Source organism: Marmota marmota, unplaced genomic scaffold (assembly GCF_001458135.2).
Source record: "Marmota marmota marmota unplaced genomic scaffold, marMar, whole genome shotgun sequence".
NCBI classification, from domain to species: Eukaryota; Metazoa; Chordata; class Mammalia; order Rodentia; family Sciuridae; genus Marmota; species Marmota marmota.
Genome location: NW_026000053.1, coordinates 216720 through 233551, shown reverse-complemented (window position 1 = coordinate 233551; position 16832 = coordinate 216720). Strand labels below are relative to the sequence as shown.

General features: G+C 44.9%; 1 pseudogene; it reads left to right on the top strand.

The window, feature by feature from the left end:
• The first annotated feature begins 3957 nt into the window (after positions 1–3957).
• The window catches only part of LOC107161038, a 19484-nt pseudogene continuing 6609 nt past the window's right edge, over positions 3958–16832 (top strand).

Sequence of the window (16832 nt, the reverse complement as noted above, 5' to 3'; positions counted from 1 at the left end):
TCTCAAGTAGGAGCCATGGCTGCAGCATCCTCTGAGGGCCTGGGTGGCTGACTATGGTGAAAACATTTCTTAGGCCCTCGTACAAGCAGGGTGCCCCATTGTCTTTATCAAAACGATTTTACACTTTTATACTCTTGAGCCTGGGATGGCTTTGGTCTTATCAATTCCTGAGATGTCCTCAAGCCACCTTTCCAATTGTTTCTGGATAAAGTACTTGGTATTTCTTTAATGGTTATGTTCTCTTTAACAAACACACTTTCATTAGCCCCTATTTTACTCACATGGCCAAACTGCAAGATTTTCCAATCTTTCTGTTCCTGATTATCATAGTAACTTGGCTAAAAGCCAACAGCAATATTCATGCTACCCCTGAAGGACTTGCTACTACTGAGGACTCGAAATTTAATAAGTACCTCTGAATGAAGTGTTTCTACTGAAAGAAAAGTTGGTGACAAACTGTTATAGTCACCAAAATTTATTTTCCCTGATCTCTAGATAAATCTTTGTCACTCCTTCCTGAAATTATGTAAAGAATTAGACAGTTTCAGTGTCTGATCTGGTATACACTTGGAATTTTCTCTGCCAGATTAGTTAGTTGATCACCTTTAAATTCAGCTTTAAAGAAAGTCTCAAGACATGGGCAAAATGTAGACAAGTTTTTTTTAACAGAATGCAACATGAATGGTTTCCAGCCCGATTTCCAATAGAGTTCTCTTCTCTGAAACATCATGAGCCCCGTATATATAATCCTATCAACATTCTAAGCTTCTACCAGAATCACCCATTAAGCTTCATTTACAACATTCTAAAGCATCTCTAGCTTGCATCTCAAAATGTTTCTAAGTTCCCCCACCTGCAAACCAGTTCCAAAGGCTTCTCAAACACATGGTCAGGTTAGTCATAGCAATGACTGCACTTCTTGGTACCAATTTCTATTTTAGTTAGCTTTTCATTATTGAGACCAAAGACCTGACAAGAACATAGAGGAGAAAGTTTATTTTGGCTCATGGTTTCAGAGGTTCAGTTCATGGTCAGCTGAATCCATAGCTTTGGGCCCAACATGAAGCAGGACATCATGGCATAAGGGCATGGTGGAGGAAAGCTTCTCAGGACATATAAACTAGGGAGCAGAAAGAAAGGACTCCAAGGATAAATGTAACCCCCCAGAGGCATTTCCCAGTGACCTACCTCCTCTAGTCACACACTACCTGCCTAGAGTTAATATTCAATTAATCCATATTAGTTGATTAATTCACTGGTTAGGTCACAATCATAATCTAATCATTTCACCTCTGAAAATTATTGCATTGTTTTTCACATGAGCTTTTAGGGGAAACACCTAATAAGTAAATATTAAAACCTGGATAAAAGTGATTTTACTCTCTTTTATAGTAAGTAAACACTTTTCAATGACGACCCCCTCATCATGTTGTCACCATAAGGGGGTTCAAAGAGGTCTATCCAGGGGCAGAGATGCCTATTCTGACCTTCTAGGTTCTTGACACATCACCTAAAAGAATTTGGATTTCTCAGCCCCCAGAACTGTGAGCTAAAGAATCTATATTCTTAATAAATTTCCCAGTCTGTGGTACTCAATTATAGCAACAGAAAACATTAGTCTCTCTTCTCTCTAGACAAGTTTTTTTTACCAGAATGCAACACTTTAAAAACACTTTAAAAATATTGCTCTCTACATAGATTTTCAAGCTGATGGTAAGGAGTTTGGAAATATAGCTGTACCTGACTTGGGGCATGACATGTGGTAGGGGGAGTTAGAGACAATGAGAACTTTGTAGATTACTGTAGTAGTTTAGTTACTATACTGAGGATATGAAATTTAATAAATACCTCTGAATGAAGTGTTTCTACTGAAAGAGAAGTTGGTGACAGACTGCTATAGTCACTGCAGTTTATCTAGAGATCTTTTCTCTGATCTCTAGATAAAATCTTTGTCACTCCTACCTGAAAGTATGCAAAGAATTAGACAGTTTCAGTGTCTGATATGGTATACACTTGGAGCAATTAATGCTACCTTTCTTTATACAGTTAAGGAAAAGGAAATCAGAAAAATACAATATATGCCCCAGGTCATGCCCCTCCCTGGCTAGTGCTAGAGTCTGGAATATAACCCTTCCCTATTTCCAAAAGGACTGGCGAACCTCATTGCTCTAGTGTTAACTTTTGATTGTTGTTAAAAAGATACATGTTAATTTCTACTCTACATCTTTGTTTTGATTTGTGGTCCCACTCAGAATCTGAGAAAAATAGAAATCAAACAAAGAAAATCATTTAAGAACAGAATGAAACCCACAGATAGCAATATAGATAATTTCACAGAACAAGTGGGACACATGGTAAGAGGACACAATGAAAGAAAATGACACCATTTTCCAGTCTGTGGTAAATGTAGTGCAGGATTAACAGCCCCATCTTGTGGCTTTCTTTAGATATTGCTTCTAAATTCATTTTTTTAAAAAAATACCTATTTTTTTAGTTGGACACAATATATTTATTTACTTTTATGTGGTGCTGAGGATCAAACCCAGGGCCTCACATGTGCTAGGCGAGCAGTCTACCATGAAGCCACAACCCCAGGCCCTAAGATTCATTTTTGAAACAGTAACCATCACTGGACACCTAAGGATTTGTTGGGTAAGAAGATCTAGAACAATGACTCTCAAACTTTAGTGTGCCTGAGAATTACATGGTGATCAAATGAAAATGCAGATTCCTGGCCAAGACAGGTCAGAAGGATGAAATGGGGTCTGGGAATCTCCATTTACAAAGCTCCCCAGGTGAATATAGATCACAGATAAGAAATACTGAAGGCAATGAAAATTAGTGATGTGCATTCCCTATGAGGAAAGGCCTATTCTGAAGAAGTTTGGAAGAAAATTATCTAGAACTGTAAAGGGTTTGAAATTTTATCCTACTTGCAAGCAGTTAACTTGATACAGTTTCATGAATGCTGGTAGGAAATATGAGTCCACTGGGTCAGAGACAAAGGACAATTCATAACAGCAGTAAGTGTAGTCAGCATTGTTACTGGGCCAATTTCCTGAGCCTCAATTCCCACAAGTCTTTGTGATGAGGGCCCCAGTAGGTTGCATTATAGAAGAGAAATTCCCAAATTTAGGAAACTGGAATCTACAATGGGGACTAGTTCTGCCAGAACTTTATCTGGAGGAGAAATTATTTCTGCCTTCCAAAGTTGTTCACCATAGAAACATCCTTGGAAAATTGAGACAGTGCCTCTGCTCTCAAGACATACAGGCGCACAACACCAAGAGTCCTTTCTCAGCAGAAACCAGGAATAGAAGCACCGCATGTGAACAGTATCCTACATGTGAAAGCTGCAAAATAATCACACTGATGCAGGAAAGGGGAATCAGAGGGCCTCAGCTCGCAGGAATTCAGCTTGGATTCTAGTTCAAAGAAGTCTTTTATTCCTTTGCTTTAATGGAGACCTGCCTGATGTTAGGAGCACGCTCCACCCTTACCTTACTTTCAGCCTCACATTTCATAGGGACGAGCTAAGTTACAGTCATTTTCCTCACAAGCAAACACATCCTGAAACACTAGATTCATTCAACCCCGGGACAAGAACCGCGACTTCTGTCTTCTCAGAGGTCTTCCCACCACCCGCTTTCCTCGCCTGTTTCCTCCAGGCCAGAAGACTGGCCAAAAGAAAAGGTGGACGATGGCTTGAGTGACAAGCCTTTACGAAGGCACCGCCACTCTAAGCGAGAGCCCACGGAAGCTGCTTTAAGACCCAGCCACGACTTGGGAACCAAGTCAGGATCCTGGGTGTCTCCCATGTCGCGGGCCAGAGGTTTCCGGGACTCAGTTAAGGAAGGGGTTCCTAGACTTCATTTCCCACTTCAATAAGGACGCATGCGTCCAGTGACACCAGGGCGCGCAGCCCTGCTAGGGTAGGTGCCTGTAGGCAGAGGGCGACTACAGCCAGCTCCGCAGCCGGACCAGCTCTTCCCGCCTTCATGCGCAAACAGGAAGTGGGGCGGAACCAGTCAAGCACTCCACTCGCGATTGGCCAGCGCCGTCGCCGCTCACTGCTGCCAGAGGAAGGGGTCTGCCGCTTAGCGGTTTGGGAGGGACGCAAGCCAAAGTTACAGGTGCCGGAGCCCGCAGCTCATGGATCATGGAGCCCGGACCCGCCGCGTTCCCCGGGCCTTCCGGCTCCTTCAAAGAGGAGCTGCTCTGCGCCATCTGCTGCGACCCCTTCCGCGATGCGGTGACACTGCACTGTGGCCACAACTTCTGCCGCAGGTGCGTGAGCCGCTAAGGGAAGTGCAAATGGTGCCCACATGCCCGGTGTGCGAGGACCGGGCGTCGCCCGCCGACCTGCGCACCAACCACACCCTGAACAACCTGGTGGAGAAGCTGTTGCGCGAGGAGGCCGAGGTCGCGCGCTGGACAGGCCCCTCATCCCAGCGCCTCTGCCGCTTGCACCGCGGCCAGTTGAGTCTCTTCTGCCTCGAGGACAAGGAGCTGCTCTGCTGCTCATGCCAGACCGACCCCGCCACTGGGGACATCGCGCGCAGCCAGTAAAGGACACTGCCCACGACTTTCGTGTAAGAGTGGCGGTGAGCGCCCAGTGATCCAGCGCACACGTGGTGGCCAGGGCGGGACGCATCCCTGCACCCGGGCTCCGCCCTTCAGCCTGCTAGCGCTGCGTGTGCTCAGGCCTCCAGGGCTCCCTGCTCCAGCTCCGGGGGCTTCCTCAAGACCCCCACCGCGAATGTAGTTATCTATTGGGTCTGCCTTCTTCAAGGCCGGCCCAGGATGGGTCAGAGAGTGCAAACAGGAAGTGGGATACAGGGTCAGCGACCTTCTCCAGACAGCCCTGCCCCTTTCTGAGTGGCCAGCAGAGGTGGCCAGGTCCCTCTGAGCTGCACCAGTGTGGGTAGCCCACGAACCCTCAGTTTAGAAGTGGGGGAGGAGCCCAGTGTTACCGCTGTTGACCGGTGACGAGTTCTTGCTTCCCCAATGTTGAAGAATAACACCAAAGAAGCACGCAGAGGCAAGGTCAGAGTAGAAATTAGAAGTTTATTAAAGGACAGCAGAAAAGACTTCTCCCGGAGGAAGAAGGGGACCCAAGAGGTGGAATCCGTGGAAGGGATGTTGTCTCCCCTTTTTATAGTTCTTTCAGTGATGGAATGTAGGTGGGAAGGACCAAGGGGTGGGACACAGGTGGGCCAAAGAAGTAATCTGGTCAGGAAGGACTTCTGAGTCAGCACCTTCTTTGCTGGGGGCTGTTCATTGACATTTCTTGGAGGTGGACTTTGGCCTAGGGCCTTTTCAGGACTTCATTAACATTCCATGAGTTGTCCTGCGTTTCCCGGAATCATTGCCAGCATGGCCTCCATTTTAGATTTCACTCGGTATTAGACCAGGATTTATCTAACTACACTGACTACCTAACTTTAAATCTGGCTTCACCAGGACCTGGCAAGGGATGTAGAGCCTTAAGGTTTCCGCATCTCAGTCACCATCCTCAGCTGATCCCAAAGTTTGTGTAACTGCGGGGAGATGCCCTTGGCTCAGGCCTACTGTTTGGTTCTCTATCATTCTTTTAGCATCTTAATGCATAGAGTTCCAATAGGTATAAACCAGGGAACAACTTACAGAGTAAAAGTAATATGGAGAACTCTTTGTTATAGAAAGGAAAAAGTGATTAGGAAATAAGGGTTAACCTAGCTAAGAATTTTTCAGAAATATTTAGACTTTAGCCCTTAGAAACACATTCGTTTTCGGCTCCTTTGTCTGTGAATGAATGAGTCACACCCTACATCACCCATATATATGTAAAAAAAAGTAAAAGTAAAATTCTGGAAATGCCCATTGTACTCTGGAAGAAGTTACACAATGTGAAAACACTAAAATTTGGAGCTGGGGGCTGGAGATGTGGCTCAAGTGGTAGCGTGCTCGTCTAGCATGCATCAGGCAATGGGTTCGATTCTCATCCTCACATAAAAATAAAATAAAACAAAAAAATAATTATAAAGGGCTGGGGATGTGGCTCAAGCAGTAGCGCGCTCGCCTAGCATGCATGCAGCCCGGGTTCGATCCTCAGCACCACGTACAAAGATGTTATGTCCGCTGAAAACGAAGAAATAAATTTTAAAAATTCTCTCTAAAAAAAAATAAAAATAAAAAATAAAGTAAAATTTGGAGCTGGAGATGTGGCTCAGTTGTAGAGCTTTTGCCTGGTGTGCATGAGGTCCTGGGTCCCATCCCCAGCACTCAAAAAGGAAAGAAGCAGTAAATTTATTTTATCACCTATTAATGCATGTATCAGACCAACAGTTTGGAGAACACTGGTTAGCTGGCAGGAAGCTGACTTTCAGAAGGAGGTACTCCACATACCCATATACCCCCTCTCCTTTCTTTGCAGTGCCTTTATTAAGAAATAATTTTAAGTTTGTTATAGTTCCACACACATTTTGGCATAGACAAGTAAAAGAGAACTCAGGAGTGCCATCATTATGCATGTTTGATTGAGTAACCCTGTGACTCCTATGCACTCCCACTAGCAGAAGTGATGGATACTGATTTGAGACAGCTGAAGAAAGTGCTGGGCTCACTGGGAATTGGGGTCTAGATAGTGGGACCCAGTCAAGGTGTAACTAATTCTCATGGGGCTGACAGAGCTGCAGATCAGGAGATGGGCAGGAGTCAAGGCCAGGAACACTCACAGACCCTCCCCAGTTTGGAGCCAAGCCCCAAGCCAGGATTCAAGAGCAGTGAGCCTGGGGCCAGGAAGCATGAGGGACCAGGAAGCATGAGGGTCCATGACAGCTTTCTTAATTAGCAGATGCCTTGCCCTGCTACGTCCTAGAAGAGCTGCAGGAGATGAGCTAGAGAATTCTTACCCTCAAGGAGCTTCCAGGAGAGACCTGAGGACTGTGGAGGTATTAGCCAGGGGAAGGAATGAGGGAGGGTATGTGGCAGAGACAGTAGTGTCTAGAAGGGTCTGGAAGTGAGGAAACCTGACTTTCCAAGCACCTAGAGAATTTCAGTGGTTACAACAGGATGGAGATGCAGATGGAGCCTTGTGTCAGGCCAGTGGGCCCTCAGGGTGATGCCTGAGAGGCAGGGAATAGTCTAGTCCAGGGCCGCCTGAAGCAGGGTGGGACTCATTCATTTACCAGACAAACATGATGAGCTGAGGGCCTCCTGTGTGCCAAAACCTGTTCTGGGTGCCCAGGTCCCTGAGATAGCCCCTTATCTTATAAAGTTCATGTTTTAGAGGGGGAAGTCAGGAGTTAGTAGACAAGACATGGTTCTGCATGGTTGGACATGTGTGGTGATTCTGGGGGGAGCAGTGTGGGATCACCCCTCCCATCCCACTGCCATGTGAGAAGGAGCTAGGTCAAAAGTCCTGCTGGCTGTGTGGAGCCCTGTGGGATTCTCAGACAAGGGTTGTGATGAGATAGTATATTTTAGAAAAAAGATCACTTTGGCCACCATCTAAGGATGAAGCAAAACTAAAAATCATGTGGGTGGATACTTGTAGAGAATTACTGTATGTTAGATTCTCTTAAGCATGTGCATGTTAGCAAATGTAATGCTCACAAACGTTCAACAAGGCTGGGTGTGTTAGTTTTCTATCATTGACACAGTAAACTGGCACAAACACAGTGGTTTAAAACAGCATAAGTTGATTGTAGTTCTAGAGGTCAGAAGGCCCAAATTCAAGCTGTCTGCACGGCTGCATTCCTTTTGGAGGTTTCAGGGGAGAACATGTTTCCTTGTCTTCTCCATCTTTAAGGAGCATGACTCTGACTTCTGCTTCAGTTGTCTTATTGCCTTCCTTGGCTGACTACCACCTCTCTCATAAGGCCCTCGTGATTACAGTGGACCCACTCAGATTATCCAGAGGAATCTCCCCGTATCAAGATCCTTAATTCCGTCATCTGCAGAATCCCTTTAGCCATAACATTCATGGTTGTATTGATTAGAACTTGGGCTTTGCAGGGTTGCAGGGCATTTCAGCCCTCTGTAGTTAGTAGTGTTATCCCTATCTTACAGTGTAATGAGGTACAGTATAAAGACAGTCTCGGTTTAAGTAACTGCCAAAGTCACAGAACTAGTAGCTAAACTTCCCCTGGGCCTAGTTTGGTCTGTGCTCTGGTCATTGGCTTTGAGAGAGCCTTCTCTCAGTGCTCCTTGTGCTCTGATCCTAGAGCTGTGGGCAGCCAACTGTGTTTGGATAATCAGGCATCTGGGTGGCTGTTGATCATTGTCAGTGTGCAGAGAGCAGGTAGGTTGGATACCTGCAATGTGCTGGGCACAGTGTGTCCAGCAGAATACAGTCCAGTCCTAGAGAACCTGCCTGGGTGAAGTTGACAGGCACAGTTGAATACTCTCACTAATAACTGAAGTTTCAGTGAAGGATGGGACACTCTAAGAGGAAGGCCTACTTTTTTCGTCTGATGAGGCATAGTAAGGAGCCTCTGAACAACTGATTTCACAAGACCTGAAGGCCCAGAGGAGTAAAGGAAGGCCAGTAGCAGTAGTGGGGGCATAGGGTGGGGCCTGCAGTGACCAAAGGACATTCTACATGAGGAATGAAGAAGTTTGGGACAGATCCCATAGGGCATCCAAGAGCATGTTAAAGAGCTTGCCTGGTGTCCTCAGCACAGGGAAATATGACCAAAAAGACTTAGAAGATTTTGGAATATAATGGAAATGTTTAAACAGAGCTCTAGAAAGAACACAAGTGCTTGTGGGACCTTAGGAAGTCCTGGAGCGCAGTGTTTCTCAAACCTGACCAATGTGCTTGCTCTTCTTAAAGGAAAAAGTGTTCCAATAATGTGGCTTATATATGTTACCGCGAAGGTGCACACAAACACAAAACATATAAATTGCTCTTGCCTATATCACAGATATGCAATAAACCAAAGGAAGTTGCCAGATTAAGTCCAAGCAAAATTAGGATCTGTACAATTCCAGTTAAAATATTAATTACAAGATTTTATTTTGCTGAAACTAAATCTCTACTCTTGGCAGAGATCCTTTTGATTGATTCTCTTTACTGTGTTCCAAGTGCTGGCTTGATTCAGGAGTCAAAGCTTCCCTGTTGAAGAACTCAGAAACTCAAACTCAGTTGATGCACATGGTTGGCCAGCTTACAGCACCCATTCATCCTCTACATGCTGAGTGTATTGCTCTTCCCTCATTAGGCCAAGACCATGACACTCATACAGACTAGTGCCTGGTAATCATTAACACATTTACACATGCTAGTGCTGATGTTGTAGGAACCAAGAGCATGTGTCACACTGTGTATGAGGTGACTCAGGATGGCCTTATCTTGATGGGTTTTTTTGGTTCATCATTCAACGAAAACACTATCTCAGAATACTCTTACACTATTTGCAAATCCGCAAAATACTCAGACACAGACCCTTCCAGGGGACTGTGAAGATAGTTACATTTACTAATGAGAAAATGGAAACTTGGGAAAATTCATTCATGCACTTCTTGAAGCTTTGGGGTAAACATGATAAAATTCTTGGGTCAGAACTCAAGTTTAGTGTTTTCAATACCAGACACACTCCAAAGTCCCTCGGAGGCCCAGGCCTCTAACTGCCTTGTCTGGACCCCTTTCTTATACATGCCTCTGGACGTCCTGAAGCCTTGGTCCCCTGCCTGGGGCTACCTTCTCAGAATCAGCCTGAGAAGTGTCAACCCAGGGATTCCAGTTACTCTTAGCCACATTCGGAGGTCTCCCCACCATGGTTTGCAAGTGGTTCATCCTCTCCAAAAACAAAGGTTGACATTTAATCTCCATTGCAAGGCATTAAGAGGGTAGAAACTTAATGTGACTGGTGTTTAGAGGTGAAACCTTTGAGTAGGATTAGATAGGAGTGTCAGAGCCCCCACCATCCTGGTGGCTTTATGAGAGGGGAAGAAACAGGATTCACATGCACTTCCTATTTCCCACTGTGTGATGCCCTCACCCATAATGGAACTCAGCTATCCTGGAAGACTATCACCAGACATGGCCCTAAGTCTCAGCTCAGAACTCTGAGCCAGAATCAGCCTGTTTCCTAATAGCTTATCCTATGCTGTTGTATTACTGCAAACAGAAAATGGACTAAGACATTCCCCTTCTAGTTCTTTCTACCCTTTCCTAACTACTCACTACTTTCTGGGTCCTCAGCTTTCAATTCAAGCCTGGCAGATCCCTAGTTTCAATAGAGGATATTCATTGCCTCCTTGTTAAGCCTGTGCCCCCGGCAGAGAGGGAGTCTCAATTGCCCACTGTGGCTCCTGAGTGAAGAGGTCCCAGCAGTAGGCAGCATGGTAAACACCTATTGTGTGATGAGTCTGCATATCAAGCGGGAAGAAAGATCTGGAAAACAAATTGGAGTTGGATAAGGATGAGATCTAGATGAGGTTATCTTAGCATTTATGCTGTACATTAAGAAACCTGGAACATCTGGTAGGAGAATTAAATTTCTTGGCTCACAAGTGGCACTTATTGGTACTAAGAGCTAGACCTTGCAGCACGTACTGTGTGCCTGCCCGCTTCTCAGCCCTTGACGTGCACTGATTTGTCAACCCATGAGCTCCATAGTGATATCCCTCTTATCGGGTAGGAAACTGGTATTAAGTAATTAGCACTGTCCCTGCTACATGTAGGTGCTCCATAAATGGTGATGGTAATTTACCAGTACTATTATTAGAATCGTTATTATTTTTATTAGAATTAATCTAATATTAGTAATATTAGATTATTATTATTATTAGAATATTTACTATTTTTCCAAAAGAAAATATATGAAAAGGTTTCTCACAATGTAGATGAAAAGGTAGGAATCCAACCTAAAATTCACAATGTTCTTCAGGGGGTCCAGAAAGTTCAGAAGCAATAATTAAAATTTAAAAAACAAAAACTACTGAAGAGATAAATATTTGAATTTGACAATTAAAGTCTAAGCAAAATGAGAATGTCAGGAGAAGGAGGGGTCTGGAGGGAAATGTGTTGAGAAGGCCTTATGGGAAATAACTTCATTTGATGGGAAATGAGGGGGGTCAGACCCCCTAAGGTTAGTGACTTCAGACCAGTACAGTCTGGAACATTTCAAAGGGAGCCTGCAGTCCCTCCCCCTGTCTTATCCCCACAGCTCAGGGACTCAGAGCTCAGCCTGGACCAGTCCCAGTCTGAGCAGGATGCCCTTCTGTGCTGTAGTATGGCAGCTTGAGAGACAACAGGCCCCACTACCTCCTCAGCCCTGTTCCCTGTACCAGGCATAGGACAAGGGAGCTGGGCTACAGGACATCTGAGGGCCCTTAGCATTATAAAGAAATGATTTGAGATCAGGACTAACATTCAGCTGTGCCCCAGGGGATTGGCATGGACCAGGTTCAGTAAATGCTGTTTTCATGCTCTTGTCAAAGTGGAATTCCAGTTATAAATGTGGTGTTTGTCCTCCCTGTCTGGCCTCCAGTCCTAACTTGCCTCCCTGCCTCCTTCTCATTCCCCACATCAGGCCAAGTGTTGAAACATGGAGTACACGCTGCAGGAGAAAGCCAAGGCCTTCTGGGCCATGCGACGCTCCTATGAGGCCATCGCCAAGCACAATCAGGTGAGTGCTTGGACCCAGAGTGCAGCCAGGGAGAAGCAGGGGAGGGTTGGCCTTGGCTCTGTTGATGCCGCCTGTGGGGTAGCTGTGGACTTGGAAGTCTCATACAGCTTTGTTCTCAGCTGCTGACTGGGCTACACTGCCTCACTGAAGACTGGGCATGGCACACCAGCAACACAGGAATGGCTTAAGAAGCCACCCGTGCCATTGCACTGTCATTTAAGAATAACTTCAGTGTGTGCTGCATTTTGCCATTCACTCCATGCAAGCTCCTGCGATTCCTGTGATTCCTGGTGTCCTTTCAGTGCCCGTGTCCACTCCACCACAGCCCTGTTCCCTGTCTCTGAACCATACATGTCCATGGAACTCCACCTGCATTGCTGCGCCTCCTTCCTGGCTGCTCCCTGCTTGTGTTCTTGGTTTTCTGTTCTTTGTTCTGTTCTTTCCACTCTCCGAGAACTCCAGTGGTCTTTTGGAAAAGCACATCGTTGTGTCATTCCTCTGCTTAAAATCACCTAGTGTAGTTCCATGCCCCAGACTGCGGTCCAGACTCCTTCCCATGGCCAAGGCTGTTGTCTGCCCCTTGCCTGCCCCAAGTTCATCTGCTGTTCTGTGGCTTGGTGCTGTGTTTCTGCCACTTCTGTGGCCTTCTCTGTCCCTCAAATGAGCTAAAGCTGTTCCCCTGGCCCTATAGTCAAAGATGCCGTTAAAATTTCAGCTTACACGTCCCTTGTGAAGCTTTCCCTGCTGCTAACCAGACTAGCCCTTCCCTTTTGCTCGGCTTCAGGTCTCCCTCATTTTCTTCAAGACACTTCATTACTTTGTTGTTTTCTAGTTTGTTCTCTCTCATCAAAATACAAGAAAAGTGAGCACATTCCCAATGTCTGGAAGTTTTGGGCACCTGCAGGGGACCAGTAATGAGCTTGTGGATGGTTCCATGGCTAGATATTAGGAGGCTTCCCTGAGCCCAGTCCTTGGCCACTCAGGCACTGTAGGGACTTCAGGGGAGTGCCTAGCAGCCTAAACCAGGTGTGTCAGCTGTGGCTGAGATGAGTGCAGCTGAGTGGTAATTACTAGAAGCAGTCATCTCTCAGAAGGTGACAGACCAGAGCCAGGGTCAACGAGACAGTCAGAAACCAGCCTGTCCCAAGCTGGGGGGAGCAGAGCAGGAGTCGAGGCTGTGAAATGTAGAGTCCAGGGCAGTAAGCTGCAAGCTGACCTTGGAAATCTAACCCTGTGTCTACAGGCAGATCCCTTAGCCCCCACCAAACTCATGCACTCACCTGTAGAAAGAGATTCCCTCTTCCTAGGATTTTTGTGAAACTTTGATATAAGGTAATGCATCTGAGTGCCCACAGAGAGAGGCCATTCAGTGTTTGTGATGTTTTGGAGACCAAGAAGCTGAGTTGACAGAGTGGCACCATTTGATCATCTTAGGTCAGAGCCATGAGAACAGACCAAGATTCCAGTCCACAAATGAGATTGCAGCCTGCCGTTGCTAGAGGACACCGTTTGTGGTGTTCTTCTGGTGCTGTCATGGAGTCATCAGGCTTCATTTCTGCCCTGTAACCAATGTCATCATGGCCAAAGCTGTTTGGCTGGCTTTGTGTGTAAAAAAATAATAAAGGGAGACACAGAGACGATGTGCAGAGGCAGGGAAGGTATCCAAGTGGCCACGTTTATTTATACCAATAGGTTACGTTTGGTTATTAGTACCATAACTACATTATTGTTTAGAGTATCAGTAAGGTTGCTTATTCTGCAAGTAAATTTTACAGTTATAGTATGCAATGTAGGAGCTTTGTGCAGTTCTCAAGAAAGTCCATTGTCTGAAGTTACTTTTAGGCAGGCAGCTCCAGGAGCAGCAGAGCTTGGTGAAACATTGTAGTTATCTAGCAAATAAGTTCCTTTATTCCTAGGAACTATGTGCCTGCAATCAAGGTCGAGGTTTGATGAGCCTCTGATGAGCCTCTAACACAGAGGCTTCTCAGGGCGTTACCATACCAGCTAGACATTGCACATATATTAGCTATATTACTAGATCCTATATTACTAGATCCTTAGATTGCAGGGCATTCTAAAGGTGGGAAACAAGGTGCCTGTTACCCTCTGGGAGTTTGCTCACCAGGGGAATGCTTCCCTGTACATTTCCATGATCAGAATACCTACATTTGTGGGTATGGGGCTGGACTAGGGGGAAGGGGGTGCATCCATCTCTCTCTGCCAGGCAGCAGAGAGCTCTTAGGCTTCTTGTGGAGGCCAGGGTTCTTAAGGTGGTCAGGTTGAGGCCTCCAGAGTTCTATCTGGATGGGTGCTTTTCCCGTTAAATTCTCTGAATCCAAGTCACTGAGTATACATTCTGTTGTTTACCCCTTTACAATGAGGCTGTACCTGCTGGTGTGACAGTGGCTGGAGTTGCCTTGGCTCTTGCCGAGTTTTCCTCTTTGCTCCATCCTTTCTTGTCCTGTGTGAGAAGAATCAGTAGATTCCACTCTTCCTACGCGGTCCCTTCTCGTTTGCCCATCTTTTCACAGTATAGATTTCTTCTGTGAATGATGTGAATGCCAATTCATATCCCTTTTTTGTTCTTGGAATATTTGTCTTTTCTCCCATTGGATTTTTGGAGCACTTTGTATATTAAGACTAATACTAGTTTGTTGAATATATTGCAAACATTTTTCCTAGTTTGCCATTTCTTTTTCAATGAATTATTTTCAGGGTTTTTTTTTTGGGGGGGGTCATTTATACAGTAGTCATTTTGGAATTACATGCATGTATTTAACCCTGCTTATAAGGTCTTGACATTTAAAGCTTATCTTTTATATACATTCATTTATCTCATTGTTTGAGTCTTTTTTGTTTCATATTATGCTAAGCAATTTCTTTCTTATTCTCAGGCAAGAAGTATTTCTTTGCTTTTTCTCTGAGTATTTTTATGGTTTGGGTCTCATTTTCTTAATATTTTTGTGGTTATGATTTGGAATGTGCACATTTTTATGATTGAGTGTTAAATACTTCCCACTGTTTTAGAAAACATTTTGATCAGACATAATTAAGGGCAAAAGATTTGAAGGCAAACAAGTTTTAAAAATTGTTGCTATTTGAAATAATTCACTTCTGTCACACAGGGTTTTCCATGCTTTGAGAACCCAAATGAGATACAGACTGTTGTGTGTGAGGAGGTTACAGGACTAGGGTTATCATCAATAAGCAATGTTTTCTTTCTCTTTTTTTTTTTAAAGAGGGTCTCACTAAGCTGCTTAGGGCCTTGCTGAGTTTCTGAGGCTGATCTTGAACTTGAAACCCTCCTGCCTTAGTGTTCCCAATCACTGGGATTGCAGGCGTGCACCACCGTGCTTGACCGGTGATTTCTAAAAATTTATCAAAACAGCTGCTATGCTCCCCAATTTGAAATTTAAACTTATAAATTTGTGCTAGTCAAGTCTTGCATCGATGCTTCATCTCTAGGGTTCTACATAGGATTCTTTCTGAAAATCTGAAGGTCACCACCTTGGGGACAGCAGAGGCTCCCCAGGTCTGAGTCACTGACTCCAGCTTTCTGCTGCAGGTGGAGGCTGCGGGGCTGGAAGGCTGCATCCAGCAGGAGTTCCACAAGCTCTGTGAGTTCCTGAGGGTGGAGGAGCAGGCTGTTCTGGATGCTGTGGCCCAGGAGAACAGGCAGAAGCAGCTCCTGGCCGATGAGAAGATGAAGCAACTCATAGAAGAGACAGAGGTGCTGGCCCACGAGATCAAGCAGCTGCATATGGAACTGAAGGAAGATGACATCTCTTTTCTTATGGTGAGGAGCATGGCCGCCATGTTCTGTGATGGGGCCAGATGTTCAGGGACCAGAGAACCATGGTCACCAGCCCCGCCATGCCAGTCTTCCTGTGACCTCCTGGCTTTGGTCCTGAGGGATGGCATCAGTGTGCTGCTTGTCAGAGGCCAGGGGCATGACAGGGGTGGCATCTCCAGCCTCTTCTCTCCCCTGCCCTCCCTGTCTCTCTCTCTTGCTCCCCCCTGTTCTCTTTGCTTTTGTGCCATCCTTGGTTTCTTCTCTCTCTACCCCTAGTAAATGGGGTTTTTCAAAATCAGATTTTTTAATATTTAAATATAGCTTGTTCTCTCTTAAGAATGATTCCATTCTCACTTAAAAAACAAATGCCATTGAGTTTATTTTTTCTCACTTTGGTTGATTGCATCATTGGGCCCCACAGAGAAGTTTCTGTAACTTGAAGGCTGGTTTGTAAATCAGGATGATCAGGATGACACGCTATCCTCTTCACCACCAACAGCTCACCTTCTGGAACGGGGGGCAAATACTGTGTTCCAGTACTGTGTCCCATTCTGGGGAGGACCTTTGTGGGTTGACCACCTCATGTCAAGCCATGATATGCCTTGTCTCCAGAGGACACTGATTACAGAATCACTCAAAAGATTTAAATTGTTTCTTTCTTTGACGATTCTGCTAAGGAAATTGTCATCCTGCCAATGATTTTGGTTTGTGATTTTGTTTTTTGAAATAACAGCTCTATTGAGATATAATTTATATATTACACTGTGTAAATCACCCATTTTGTTGTTGTTGTTGTTGTTATTTAGTTTTTTAAAAGATAGGATCTCATTCTTGCTTTGGCTAGTTTCAAATTGCTGGGCTCGAGTGACCTTCTTGTTTCCCGGGTAATTGGAACTACAGCCCCACACCACTACACCCAGCTTGTCACTTATTTAAAACATACATTTTAGTGATTTCAGCACTGTACAGTTGTGCAACCATCACGACAATCTGTATTTCAGATCATTTCATCCATCCAAAAAGAAGCTCCAAATCCTTCAGCTGTCACTCCCCTATTCTTCCTGTCCTGGTGCCTTTCAGACGCCAATCTCTCTTGTCTACCTAATTTGCCTATTTTACACATTTCATATAAATGGAGTCATATAATATGTACCTTTTGTGACTGGTTTCTTTCACTCAGCATATTTTGCAACTTCATCCATGTCTTAGCAACTAATAGTTCTTTCCTTGTTATGGTAGAAGGATACTATTCTATTGTATATAACATTTTATCTGTTCATCAATTTGTGATTATTTGGGTTGTTTTTACTTTTTGCTCTTGTAGGTAATAGGGCTATAAACATTCATGTACCAGTGTTTTGGTTTGTTTTGTACTGGGGGTGGAACCCAGGGTGCTTTTACCACTGAGCTACATCCCTACT